Source organism: Oncorhynchus mykiss, chromosome 3, assembly GCF_057628025.1.
Source record: "Oncorhynchus mykiss isolate SJ-2025 chromosome 3, ASM5762802v1, whole genome shotgun sequence".
Taxonomy (NCBI): Eukaryota; Metazoa; Chordata; class Actinopteri; order Salmoniformes; family Salmonidae; genus Oncorhynchus; species Oncorhynchus mykiss.
Window position 1 is genome coordinate 56552358 of NC_143024.1, and position 15143 is coordinate 56567500.

General features: G+C 43.0%; 1 pseudogene; it reads left to right on the top strand.

Moving 5' to 3' along the window:
• The first annotated feature begins 630 nt into the window (after window positions 1-630).
• LOC149984615 (uncharacterized) lies at window positions 631-13612 on the top strand (annotated as a pseudogene).
• Window positions 13613-15143: the final 1531 nt, after the last annotated feature.

Consider the following 15143-nt stretch of genomic DNA (forward strand, 5'->3'; position numbering starts at 1 on the left):
AAACAAAACGTTCTAACCAAGTTAAACAATTTAAAGGCAATGCTACCAAAAACGAATTGAGTGTATGTAAACTTCTGAACCACTGGGAATGTGATGAAAGAAATAAAAGCTGAAATAAATCATTCAGCCTGCTATTATTCTGACATTTCACATTCTTAAAATAAAGCGGTGATCCTAACTAACCTAAGACAGGGACTTTTTACTAGGATTATATGTCAGGAATTGTGAAAAACTGAGTTTAAATGTATTTGGCTAAGGTGTATGTAAGCTTCCAACTTCATCTTTATATAAAAACACAGAAAAATCACTTTTTTATATTACTGGGCTTAACTAAATAGACCTCCCACAGGTGCTTTTAACGATCATGGATTATAGAAATAAAGCTAGTTTTGTCGTGGACACCAACGCTGCCCTATCGGATAAGTTAAACACATTATTATTACGCTTAAAGCATCATGACTCTGAGCTGCCAAGGAGAGCCGCTGAAGGCAACGAGGGCTACGTGTTTACGGTCTCCACAGAGGATGTATGTAAGTCATTCAAACGTGCTAACCTTCGCATAGCTAGCCATACATTTCTGACATTTTCAATCTCTCTCTAGCTCAGGCCATTATCCCCTCCTGCTTCAAGATGTCCACTATCATCCAGGTGCCCAAGAAAGGGAAAGTAACTTCAATATTTTATTTAAGCTTGACTTAACTATGCAAGTTAGGGTAACGGGATTGCAGCCCAAAGAGGTTAAGAACAAATACAAATTCTTGTTTACAATGACGGCCTACCCCGGCCAAACCCTAACGAAGCTGGGCCAATTGTGTGCTGCACTATGGGACTACCAATCACGGCCAGTTGTGATACAGCTTGGAATCGAACCAGAGTCTGTAGTGACGCCTCTAGCACTGAGATGCAGTGCCTTAGACCGCTGCACCACTCGGGATCAAACTGAACTGAATGTCTACCAACCCATAGCACTCACTTCCGTCACCATGAAGTGCTTGGAAAGTCAAAGACCACATCACCTCCTCCCTACCCGACACACCCAATCCAATTTGCCTAACTCTCCGATAGATTCACAGATGATGCAATCGCCACTGCCCTCACCCACCTGGACAAAAGGAATCCACATGTCAGTTCATCGACTACAGCTCAGCCTTCAATACCATAGATCACAACAAAGCTCACGGCCCTGGGACTAAACTCTTCCCTTTGCAACTGAGTCCTGGACTTCCTGACAGGTGCCACCAGGTGTTGAAGGTAGGCAGCATCACCTCCTCCACACTGATCCTCAACACACCCCACAAGGGTGCGTCTTCAGTCCCCTCCTGTACTCCCTGTATACCCATGACTGCACACAGTTCCAATTTCATCATCAAGTTCGCTGACGACATGACAGTAGTAGGCCTCATTACCTACAATGACGAGACAGCCTACAGAGAGGAGGTAGGGACTCTTACAGTGTGGTGCCAGGTAAACAGCCTCTCCCTCAACGTAAGCAAAACAAAGGAGCTTATTGTAGACTTCAGGAGGAACCAGGCTCAGCACGCCCCCATCCTCATCAACTGGACATCGTGGAGACTATCAAACTCTCTGATGAGCTGAAATGGTCAAACCACACGGACACCCTGGTGAAGAACCTCTGGAGGCTGAAGCAATTCAACCCGTCCTCGAGGGCCCTCACAGTGTTCTACAGGACCACCATCGAGTGCTTACTGTCGGGCTGCATCACAGCCTGGTATGACAACTCTACCGCCGCTGGCTGCAAGGCTCTTGATAGGTTGGCACGCTCAGAAGAAAGTACCATTGGGTGCACACTGCCTGCTCTCCAGGACATCTACAACACCAGGTGTCGCAGAGAGGCCAAGAAGATAATCATGGACCTCAGTCACCTGAGCCACAGCCTGTTCTTCCCGCTTCCATCACTCAGACGAGGGCAGTACAGGAGCATCATGGCAAAAACTGTCAGACTGGCCATTAGAAATTACCCCAGATCAGCCGCGCCTCTTCACTCTAATGCAGGGGTGGGTAATTCCAGTCATCGAGGGCCTGATTAGGTGTCACAGTTTTGCCCCAGCCCCAGCTAACACTCCTGACTCCAATAATCACCTAATCATGATCTCCAGTTTAGAATACAATTTGATTAATCAGCTGTGTTTGCTAGGGATGGAGAAAGATTGTGACACCAATCAGGCCACCGATGACTGGAGTTGCCCACCCCTGCTCTAATGGAAATCGTATTGACGGCATTTTAATTGCTACTGTCTGCAGGGCAGTGACACTGGGGACTGTCATTAGCCAATGATGTTGACGGGCACAGAGGTCATTGGGATCGATACAACTGTCAATCACTGAGATTAGGGAGAGAGATGGAGAAATAGAGTTTGAGAGGGAGGGAGAGAGAGAGGAGCGAGAAAAATAAGATAGAAGGTACAGTGAGCTAGATGGAGAGAGAAATGAGAGGTACTGTGAGAGAGAACAAGAGAGGGGGGGAGAGGGAGAGAGTGAGAGAATAGGCTCAGTACACTACACCACCCTCATCACCTTCCCTAAGATAGCCTGCAATTATACTAAGCTATATTAGCTTATTTACCTCAATTATATAGTTATTAAGTGATAGAATTCACTGTCATAGCTGATGTGTGGCACTGATTGGCCTGTTACAGTATAAGCAGTCTCACTTAAACCCTCACAGCCCCATTTGACCTAGAGACTTGAAACTTTGTAAAGTATGTAAGTGTCTTTCCTCATGCTGAGCAAATGTGTTGCAATGACTAAATAACAATTTGATTATAAAGGACTATTATGTCTGGTTGATTGACTGTACACCCCACATACCCATCTCGTTGGTCAACTAACTAGGCAGCTGGGGGTCCATTCTTGCTTCCTTATAGATAGATAGATTAGATAGATAGCTAGATAGATAGATAGATAGATAGATAGATCATAGGGATTTGTGATACTTTAATCAAAACACAGAGGCTGTCTAGACATGAAAATTACTAAATAAATAAAAGGTTTCTCGGCCCATCCGAAAATGAGACCGAAAGGCGACATCATTGTACCAAGGGATGACTTCCTCCACATAGGCCTCGACTCTGCCAATCAGCTGCTCACTTTGTGTCGATACACCCACTATAATCTATAGCCACTCAGTGACAATCGGGACCAGGATCTAAAAAATCGATTATGGCGGAAGCCACAGCTAAAACCAAAATGTACGTATTGGATCCATTGTGTTATCAGCAAGAGCTGCACCATCGAGAGCATCCTGACTGGTTGCATCACTGCCTGGTATGCAACTGCTCGGCCTCCGACTGCAAGGCAGTACAGAGGGTAGTGCGTACGGCCCAGTACATCATTGGGGCCAATCTTCCTGCCATCCAGGACCTCTATACCAGGTGGTGTTAGAGGAAGGCCATAAAAATTGTCAAAGACTCCAGCCACCCTAGTCATAGACTGTTCTCTCTGCTACCGCACGGCAGCGGTACCAACGCGGCAAGTCTAGGTCCAAGAGGCTTCTAAACAGCTTCTACCCCCAAGCCATAAGACTGATGAACATCTAATCAAATGGCTACCCAGACTACTTGCATTGCCCCCCCCCCCCCCACGTTTTTTAAGCTGCTGCTACTCTCTGTTATTATCCATGCATAAGTCACTTTAATAACTCTACCATCATGTATATATTGCCTCAATTAGCTTGACTAACCGCTGCCCCCGCACATTCACTCTGTACCGGTGCCCCCTGTATATAGCCTCGCTATTGTTATTTTACTGCTGTTCTTTAATTATTTGTTACTTTATTTCTTATTTTTAGGGTATTTTTCTTAAATCTGCATTGATGTTAAGGGGCTTGTAAATAAGCATTTCAGTGTAAGTTGTATTCGGCACATGTGACAAATAAAATTTGATTTGATTTCAAGAGTAGCTATAACTAACATAATGGAATGTTTGTGTTAAAATAACTTTCAACAAGCTTTTTGAAATAAACACATTGCTTGTTGAACCCGGCTCAGCATGGACCAGCTTGAAAATTATGCTCGTCTATGCTGTTTTCTTTTTAGCAGGGATGTGGGTTTTCTCTTACCAATGCTTGCGTAACGGTTGGACAGGGTAATGAAGGCATTTGAGCAGTCATGAGTAAAATTCTTATTGAGGACTAAAGCTCTTTTGGAGAGTTGAGTTCTATGTGAGCTCCATCTGAGCTTCAAGTGAGCCTTGAGTTATCATGAGGAGAAGACCACTAGGCTTGGACTAGTATCTGAAAGGTTGCAAAATTTTATCCCTGAGCTGACAAGGTAGAAATATGTTGTTACTGCCCCTGAACAAGGCAGTTAACCCACTGTTCCTAGGCCGTCATTGAAAATTAGAATTTGTTCTTAACTGACTTGCCTAGTTAAATAAAGGTAAAAATAAATAAATAATTGCAGACAGTGTTGAAGTAACAAAAGTTTATTACTAGAACAGGGGGCAGGCAAGCTGACAGGTCGAGGGCAGGCAGAGGTCAGTAATCCAGATCAGTCCATAAGGTACAGAATGGAGTCAGGGCAGGCAGAGGTCAATATTCCAGGGTGGTGTGACAAGGTACAGAACAGCAGGCAGGGTCAGGGTCAGGGTCAGGGCAGGCAGAATGGTCAAAACTGTAATAACTAGAAAAAGACAAGAGCAAGGGGAAACAAACAAAACAAACTGGCAACAGACAAATAAATAAAATCAAATTGTATTGGTCACATGCAGATGTTAATGTGAGTGTAGCTAAATGCTTGTGCTTCTAGTTACGACAGTGCAGTAATATCTAACAAGGATTCTAACAATTCCACATCAACTACCTAATACACACAAATCTAAAGGGATGGAATAAGAATATGTACATATAAATATATGGATGAGCAATGACGGCATAGGCAAGATGCAATAGATGGTATAAAATACAGTATATACATATGAGATGAGTAATGTAAGATATGTAAATATTATTAAAGTGGCATTATTAAAGTGACTTGTGATCCATTTATTAAAGTGGCCAATGATTCTGAGTCTGTATATATAGGCAGCAGCCTCTCCAGAGAACACATGTGTAATACACTGGGGATAATGTGGAAGATGGGCGACACCTGGAGGGGGGTGGAGACGAGCACAAAGACAGGTGAAACAGTTTAGGGTGTGACATGAGTAAAGCCCTTAATGTAGGCTGAGTTCTTGTTGAAGACTGAGCTGTGGTTGAGTTCCACCTGAGCCCTCAGGGAGCGCTGAGTGAGCCTTCACAGAGCTCTGAGAAACAGACCAACCCCATAGGACAGTCAGCCTATCTCCTTATCAGCCTCCAGTGTTACAGAAAACAACCCTCTGTCCTGCTGCGGCCCAGGAGAACAGCTTGAACAGATAGGCATCTGGCAGTGACTGCTACAGTAGCTTGACCTCCAATCACGGCCCAGCTGGAAACCTGATCGTCTGTCAATTTGCCTTCAGGACCCCCGGAGTGGTCACCATTCTGGGCAGCACTGCAGGCGAAGCTGATAACCCCCTCTCCAATCAGCCTAGTTGTCCCCGACTCTCTCTTGTCCATCTAGTTCAGATCATCACCTACCTTTTATTTTTCCTCCTCTTGAATGCCATGTGGACAAGTGGCTGAGATGATGGTTTTAAGGATAAATGGAGGATTAACTAGGGGGAAAGGAACATAGCTTAACAATAGCTGATATTGAAGGGCAGTTAGTGCTCTGGATCTTCTGGTGTGCTGAACCCATGCAAAGAGATGTAAAAACGTGTTTGGGTGCTGTAGCCCAGAAGAATGAAAAAGGACCGTTGTTACGCAACAGCTATGAAGGTGATAATTATGTGGGGCCTTACAGACAACATCATTAGGAAATAAATGAAGTTGTGCTGTCCTCCTTTTACCTTTTTAGTAATGTTCATCTTTTTTGCAGTTTTCCACAACAAACAAGTGATGTGAAACAGACCGGGGAAAATCTGGGTTGGCGTTGATGGGGATTATGTTCACATTGTGCATCATCCGGTTTTCTGTTGGAAACATAATGAGAGAAACAGGCCCACCTTTTCACCCACAAAATGTCATCTGTCACAAAGCATTAGCCTGCCCGCTAACAGGACAAACCTTGTGTAACCCTCCAAACGCAGATGCTCAAATGAAAAATAACAACGATTATTTAGCATGTGTGATTCACTGTGCTCTTTTGATGACTCAGAGCCTACCATCAAGGGCAGAAGATTGTCTTATCTTTACACCCACACACTGTTAGATAAACACACACCCCTCACAGTCAAACCTCAGATAATAAGGTTTGGGTTACCCGTTTGTAATTACTGAAAATAAAATGTCATTTTGTAGATAAGGAGACATGAATACCTCATCGGAAGCAAAAAATAATAAATAATTAAGAAAAGGCTCTAAACTGGCAATCCAACCTGGTCTCAGAGCATTTTGTATTATTCTGAACATAAATACAAGACACTCCATTTAGTATATGTTACGTTTCACATGGTGTGTATTTGTGGATTTCCATCAACCATTATGTTAGGAACACAAATTTGTTTTATATGTCACAAATTTGCAAAACATAATATGTTACAAATTTGCGTAACCTATGATATGTTACGAATTCTAGACAGGTGGGTAACGTTAGCTAGCTGGCTAACATTATCTAGGTTATGGGTTAGGGTTAAATCTAGGAGAACTGAAAGGTTTAAGGTTAGGGAAGGGTTAGTTAACAAGCTAAGTAGTTGCAAAGTAGCTAATAAGTATAGTAGTATATAGTTGAAAAGTTGCTAATAAGACAAAATGCTAAAGTTGTCCGTGATGAGATTCGAACTTTGGGTTCCTAGACATACACATTATACATCCACCCTTATGTAACAATCTGTCTTATGTAACCATACCAAATTTAACATATCATGAGTGTCCTGGATTTACATTTAGTCTATGAGACCAGGCTGGGCAATCAAGGGTACAGTATGTGCCTGAGTGCTTCCATAGATCTGATTAAATTTAAAGGCATGGCTTTCGCAGATAATATTCTGCCCAGGGGAGAATGCAGGGCACACACATACACTCGCAGATTTATTCTCTTCCAGACTGCGTGATTCAGGGAGAAACCATCCTTTACTGTTTCCTCTCATTCTCATTTGGGAAGGATTGCAACAGTTTTGCAGGGTGCTGGGCAACAACACATGCAGCTGTCACGCCCTGATCTGTTTCACCTGTTCCTGTGATTGTCTCCACCACCCTCCAGGTGTCGCTTATTTCCCCCAGTGTCTTTATCCCCGTGTTTCCTGTCTCTCTGTGCCAGTTCGTCTTGCATGTTAGTCAAGTCAACCAGCGTGTTTTTCCCCTAATCCTTTCGCTATTCTCTTTTTGATAGTCCTAACAGTTTTGACCCCTGCCTGACTCTGGACTCCTTTCCCGCCTGCCTGATCATCCTGCCTGCCCTTTGGTACCTTTTGGACTCTTAACTGGTGTTGACCCTTTTGCCTGTCCACGACCATTCTCTTGCCTTCCCCTATTGGATTAATAAATATTGTAAGACTCCAACCATCTGCCTCCTGTGTCTGCATCTGGGTCTCGCCTTGTGTCATGATAGCAGCATATTCCTCTCCACCCCTCTTCCTGACTCAAGCAAGAATTAACCCTTTGAGTTCTTAGTCACAGCCACAAACATGCCACTGGCAAAAACTAAATGAAATCAACATCATGGTAACACAATTTCAACATAGATAAAACTTTATTAAAATGTTGAATTTCTACCTGTAAAACAACGTCAGATCTTCGTTATATCCACTATCAGAAAAGTAACTATAGGCTGGGCAGCATCTCCTACTAGAGAATGTATCTACATTATCTTTCTGTCTCCCATCCAAGGTTTTAAAATATAATCTACTGTGAACGGATCAGCTTGTCCAAAGCACCCTAACACAGGTGGGAGGCATAAAATGAACAGACCAGAGGAAGTGGTTGTGGGTCCTTTTCTTGCGATTGTTTACTAAATGGGTCTTCTTTCGCCCGACAACATAACTCCAGTACAGGGTAATGTCCAATGCTGAAACACCAGTCTAACAAAACAAATAAACATAAACTAAGCCGTTGACCAAAAGGCCGTGGCCAAAAAGGGAAAGCAAAACAACAATCGGTTACTCCTGTCTTTAGACTATTGTCTACACATAAGTTGCAGGAGGAACTCTTCTCTCTACCTACAGCTTGCCTTGGTTAACAGAGCGACAAGGTGCCCAGTCACATAAACATTCTCTGAGGTAGGAAAAGCCGACATCCTCACAGGTCCCCGTCTCTACTCCCCTATCTTCCACCAGCTCCTCTCCTTGCACACCTATATAGAGGAAGATACAAAACAAGTAGTGGGCCCAGCTGTGTACTAATTGGCTTTATACTGAGTACCTATCCCATGAGGAGGGTGCTGTCGTTCCTCCGGCTGGTCACTGAACTCTCACACTACGTAATCCCCAAAAGTTATTATTTGTCATGAGAGGACCATAAACAATATGCTGCATACTCCAGAACAGATATAAATCTCACAATTCTGTTTTTAAAAATTGCTGAGGTCACTATTGAGGACAAGCTCTAGTATACTATACACATCTGTGACCGACTGGCTTGATTCAGTCCTATGTAGCAACATTTGAAATTGTGTTTTTTTATATTGAATAAAAATAGAGACTCATAGCTCGAAAATTGTAAATCATACACTGCAGTTGAGGAACAGTAGGAAAGTAATTATGCTTTGAAGTTGATAAACTTGTAACCACACTTTTGAGAAAGCTAGCTAAAAGTTTGCTTTAACTTGCAGTGAAAACACATTTTACAAAATTAGAAATGTATAATATCTGAAAATTCCACTTTGCTAGACTCTCTTACCGTATACATGGATGAATGCTTCTCCCTCTCTGTCACTGATGCCATGGTTGCTCTTAGTTTGAAGGTGTAATCCGGAGACTGGTGTTTTATACAACAGCCTTCTGTGTACTCCCTCTGCATATTTGCAATCAAACGCCAATAATTTTCTCCATCTCGTTAGCTATTATACTCTGCTCCCAACGAGCATACCACTGATTTCAAAACTCGGTCAACTTCTTCTGTGACAACAACACGGTCTGATTCATTTTCAGTCAGAAAGAGTCAGCGTGACACGATCATCCTCAAGAAAGCGGAGATCAGTAGCAACACTTTTGCAGTTTTTCATAACATCTTTCAAAAAAGACACGGTAGAAATTACTACCTACCAGCTCACGTTATAGACAGAAGCATGCTACATGGCAGACCAATCCAAACTCATCTCTTGGCATGTCCAGCCCATCACATTATCTCAGCCAATCATGGCTAGAGGGAAAGTTTCTGCCTTTTTCTCTGGCTAAACCAACTAGGCTCGTAATTGAACAATTTTATTCATATTTATAGATGGCATTCAAGTTTGTTATTAAGGCACATGAAAGTTCAAATGTTCCAGAATGCATTTCTGCTCCAAAATGCATTTTGATTAAAGAAAAGTTTTAGTTGATATGCCTTTCCTGTGACATTTTATGTGTTGCCTATTTTCCGATTTCAACAAATCTGTATGAATAAGGCTTGAAATGAATTGTTTTCTAAATATAGTATAATCAATTTATAAAACGACTAACTAAATTATTTAAACTTCCATATAACTGTAAAATACAAAATAAAAAAATTGCATATTTTCTAAAGGCCTCGATCAAACCATCTGGCCCCATCACTGTAAACGTCTCACAAAGCTTTAGCTTGCCTTCCTGAACTCGCCTTTCATCTCATATTAATCTTGTCAGTCTATAACAAACAGCACGTTCTGTTTAAAATGTATGAATTATTTTAAATTACTGGCTATAAATCGATCTCTGAATGCTGCGTTATGATGTAAGGATAACAGGCATATGTGTTGTTAGTGGCTGTGACAGAGAACTCAGCCAGGAGTTGATGGACAGTGGGAAGAGCGAATGAAATGGTAGGAGGGTTCTCCCTGCATTAAGTGGTGTCAGATTTTACATGCAACTTCACAAAGGCAGAAGAGACGTACTCCTGTGTCTGTGCGAATCAGGGATACTGCTCAGTGCAAGGCATTTAGATTGATATGCAAAAGTGTTGGTCGGAACCGGAACCAGAAGCACGCAGGTCTCCAAAACAGGGGACTTTACGTCCAACCTGCTTGGTTGAGAGATCTCCATTTAACTAAACAGATTCACTGATGCTATCGAAGTCATTCCAAAGGGTAGGTTCAACAGAGCAAATTAAATGTGACCATACTTTATCACTAATATTATAAATTATGCTATTTAGCCGAAGTAAAAAATACTTTAAGTATTATTTAAGTTGTTTTTTGGGGTATCTGTACTTTACTTGACAATTTATATTTTTTACAACTTTTAATTCACTACATTCCTAAAGAAGATAATGTACTTTTTACTCCATTCATTTTCTCTGAAACACAAAAGTACTCGTTACATTTTAATTGCTTAACATCTCTGCAAGATGGCATAGCAGTCAGACGTCCTTTGTCCTCGTCTTGTCTTGTCGTGTCCCGTGTATATATACAGTAGGGCAAAAAAGTATTTAGTCAGCCACCAATTGTGCAAGTTCTCCCACTTAAAAAGATGAGAGAGGCCTGTAATTTTCATCATAGGTACACTTCAACTATGACAGATAAAATGAGAAAGAAAATCCAGAAAATCACATTGTAGGATTTGTAGGAGACTGGCTAGGCCACTCCAGGACCTTGAAATACTTCTTACAAAGCCACTCCTTTGTTGCCCGGGCGGTGTGTTTGGGATCATTGTCATGCTGAAAGACCCAGCCACGTTTCATCTTCAATGCCCTTGCTGATGGAAGGAGGTTTTCACTCAAAATCTCACGATACATGGGCCCATTCATTCTTTCCTTTACACGGATCAGTCGTCCTGGTCCCTTTGCAGAAAAACAGCCCCAAAGCATGATGTTTCCACCCCCATGCTTCACAGTAGGTATGGTGTTCTTTGGATACAGCTCAGCATTCTTTGTCCTCCAAACACGACGAGCTGAGTTTTTACCAAAAAGTTATATTTTGGTTTCATCTGACCATATGACATTCTCCCAATCTTCTTCTGCATCATCCAAATGCTCTCTAGCAAACTTCAGACGGGCCTGGACATGTACTGGCTTAAGCAGGGGGACACGTCTGGCACTGCAGAATTTGAGTCCCTGGCGGCGTAGTGTGTTACTGATGGTAGACTTTGTTACTTTGGTCCCAGCTCTCTGCAGGTCATTAACTAGGTCCCCCTGTGTGGTTCTGAAATGATCACCGTTCTTGAGATCATTTTCACCCCACGGGGTGAGATCTTGCGTGGAGCCCCAGATCGAGGGAGATTATCAGTGGGCTTGTATGTCTTCCATTTCCTAATAATTGCTCCCACAGTTAATGTATTCAAACCACGCTGCTTACCTATTGCAGATTCAGTCTTCCCAGCCTGGTGCAGGTCTACAATTTTGTTTCTGGTGTCCTTTGACAGCTTTTTGGTCTTGGCCATAGTGGAGTTTGGAGTGTGACTGTTTGAGGTTGTGGACAGGTGTCTTTTATACTGATAACAAGTTCAAACAGGTGCCATTAATACAGGTAACGAGTGGAGGACAGAGGAGCTTCTTAAAAGAAGAAGTTACAGGTCTGTGAGAGCCAGAAATCTTGCTTGTTTGTAGGTGGCCAAATACTTATTTTCCACCATAATTTGCAAATAAATTCATTAAAAATCCTACAATTTGATTTTCTGGATTTTTTTTCTTATTTTGTTTGTCATAGTTGACGTGTACCTATGATGAAAATGACAGGCCTCTCTCATCTTTTTAAGTGGGAGAACTTGCACAATTGGTGGCTGACTAAATACTTTTTTGCCCCACTGTATATTTGGCATTGAAGCTTGTCTGGAGGGTTGTTAACATAGTGTCCAAAAAAGGGCCACAGGTATACAGCATCTTTTATATATTTTCTTTTCCAACAACTCAACTTCAAAACACTCTCCTGCAACCCGCCTCACCAATTTAAAAATAAATATTATTTACCTCAAATCTGAAATCCACAATAGAAGCTAACCAGAAGCTAGCCAGATTCTAACCAGAAGCTAGCCAGAAGCTAACCCGAAACTAGCCAGAAGCTAACCAGAAGCTAGCCAGAAGCTAGCCAGAAGCTAACCAGAAATGTTAGATTTCAGCTAACCACGGTTGATGTTCATCAGCTATCCTTTAGCTCGAAAACCTATTGCCAGTTTTGTACAACGCGACTCAGACCAGAACATACCGGACCTATTTTTCTCTCCATATCCCCGGATTTCAAGCGAAAGCTCTGGACATTTACACCCGGATCTCGCAGCTAGCTAGCTGCTATCCATGTTACTATTGGCTTATGTCGATCCCAGAGAAAACATCAATTATTCCGGAGCTAGCCAGCTGAAGAGTTCCATCAGCCACTCCTGGGCTACAATAACCTATCCGGACCCATTTTACTGCCGATGCGGAGCCCCACCGGGCCTTCATGACTGGACTACCGATGTTATCTGCCCGAGGCAGTTATCCAACTGGCCCCTCCGTTGCGATGTTACCTGAACGCCCATCTGCAGCCCGCTAATCGTTAGCTGTCTTATCAGCTGCTATCTGAATAGGTCTATCGGACAATTTTTCTTGGGTCACTATATCTATATCTATTTTTCCAATTGGATTGATCCCCTCTACCACACGGAACCCCACTAATCTACTGACGGAAACGCACAAGGTGGCTAATAACAAACATCCATCCTATGCTAGTTTGCTACCGATGGCCCGGCTAGCTGTCTGAATCGCCGTTACCCCAACCAACCTCACTACTAACTGTACTCTTATGATCACTCGACTAAGCATGCCTCTTCTTAATGTAAATATGCCTTGTCCATTGCTGTTCTGGTTAGTGTTTATTGGTTTATTTCAGTGTAGAGCCACTAGCGCTGCTCATTATACCTTATCCAACCTTTCAGTTCCATCACCCACACATGCGATGACATCACCTGGTTTCAATTATGTTTCTAGCGACAAAATCTCTCTCATCATCACTCAATACCTAGGTTTACCTCCACTGTATTCACATCCTACCATACCTTTGTCTGTACATTATACCTTGAAGTTATTTTATCGCCCCCAGAAACCTCCTTTTACTCTCTGTTCCGGACATTCTAGACGACCAATTCTCATAGCTTTTAGCCGTACCCTTATCCTACTCCTCCTCTGTTCCTCTGGTGATGTAGAGGTAAATCCAGGCCCTGCAGTGCCTAGCTCCACTCCTATTCCCCAGGCTCTCTCTTTTGATGACTTCTGTAACCGTAATAGCCTTGGTTTCATGCATGTTAACGTTAGAAGCCTCCTCCCTAAGTTTGTTTTATTCACTGCTTTAGCCCACTCTGCCAACCCGGATGTTCTAGCCGTGTCTGAATCCTGGCTTAAGAAGACCACCAAAAATTCTGAAGTCTTCATCCCTAACAACAACATTTTCAGACAAGATAGAACGGCCAAAGGAGGTGGTGTTGCAATCTACTGCAGAGATAGCCTGCAGAGTTCTGTCTGTACCCAAACAATTTGAATATCTACTTTTAAAAATCTACCTCTCTAAAAACAAGTCTCTCACCGTTGCCGCCTGCTATAGACCACCCTCTGCCCCCAGCTGTGCTCTGGACACCATATGTGAACTGATTGCCCCCCATCTATCTTCAGAGCTTATGCTGCTAGGCGACCTAAACTGGAACATGCTTAACACCCAAGTCATCCTACAATCTAAGCTTGATGCCCTTAATCTTACACAAATTATCAATGAACCTACCAGGTACCACCCCAAAGCCGTAAACACGGGCACTCTCATAGATATCATCCTAACCAACTTGCCCTCTAAATACACCTCTGCTGTCTTCAAACAAGATCTCAGCGATCACTGCCTCATTGCCTGCATCCGTAATGGGTCAGCGGTCAAACGACCTCCACTCATCACTGTCAAACGCTCCCTGAAACACTTCAGCGTGCAGGCCTTTCTAATCGACCTGGCCGGGGTATCCTGGAAGGATATTGACCTCATCCCGTCAGTAGAGGATGCCTTTTTTTTTAAATGCCTTCCTCACCATCTTAAATAAGCATGCCCCATTCAAGAAATTTAGAACCAGGAACAGATATAGCCCTTGGTTCTCTCCAAACCTGACTGCCCTCAACCAACACTAAAGCATCCTACGGCGTTCTGCATTAGCATCGAACAGCACCGTGAAATGCAACTTTTCAGGGAAGCTAGAAACCAATATACACAGGCAGTTAGAATAGCCAAGGCTAGCTTTTTCAAGCAGAAATTTGCTTCCTGCAACACAAACTCAAAAAGGTTCTGGGACATTGTAAAGTTCATGGAGAATAAGAACACCTCCTCCCAGCTGCCCACTACACTGAGGATAGGAAACACTGTCACCACCAATAAATCCACTATAATTGAGAATTTCAATAAGCACGGCTGGCCATGCTTTCCACCTGGCTACCCCTACCCCGGTCAACAGCACGGCACCCCCCACAGCAACTCACCCAAGCCTTCCCATTTCTCCTTCTCCCAAATTCAGTCAGCTGATGTTCTGAAAGAGCTGCATAATCTGGACCCCTACAAATCAGCCGGGCTAGACAATCTGGACCCTTTCTTTCTAAAATTATCTGCCGGAATTCTTGCAACCCCTATTACTAGCCTGTTCAACCTCTCTTTCGTGTCGTCTGAGATTCCCAAAGATTGGAAAGCAGCTGCGGTCATCCCCTTCTTCAAAGGGGGGGACACTCTTGACCCAAACTGCTACAGACCTATATCTATCCTACCCTGCCTTTCTAAGGTCTTCGAAGGCCAAGTCAACAAACAGATTACCGACCATTTCGAATCATACCACGCCTTCTCCATTACGCAATCTGGTTTCAGAGCTGGTCATGGGTGCACCTCAGCCACACTCAAGGTCCTAAACGATATCTTAACCGCCATTGATAAGAAACAATACTGTGCAGCCGTATTCATTGATCTGGCCAAGGCTATCGACTCTGTCAATCACCACATCTTCATCGGCAGCCTTGGTTTCTCAAATGATTGCCTCGCCTGGTTCACCAACTACTTCTCTGATAG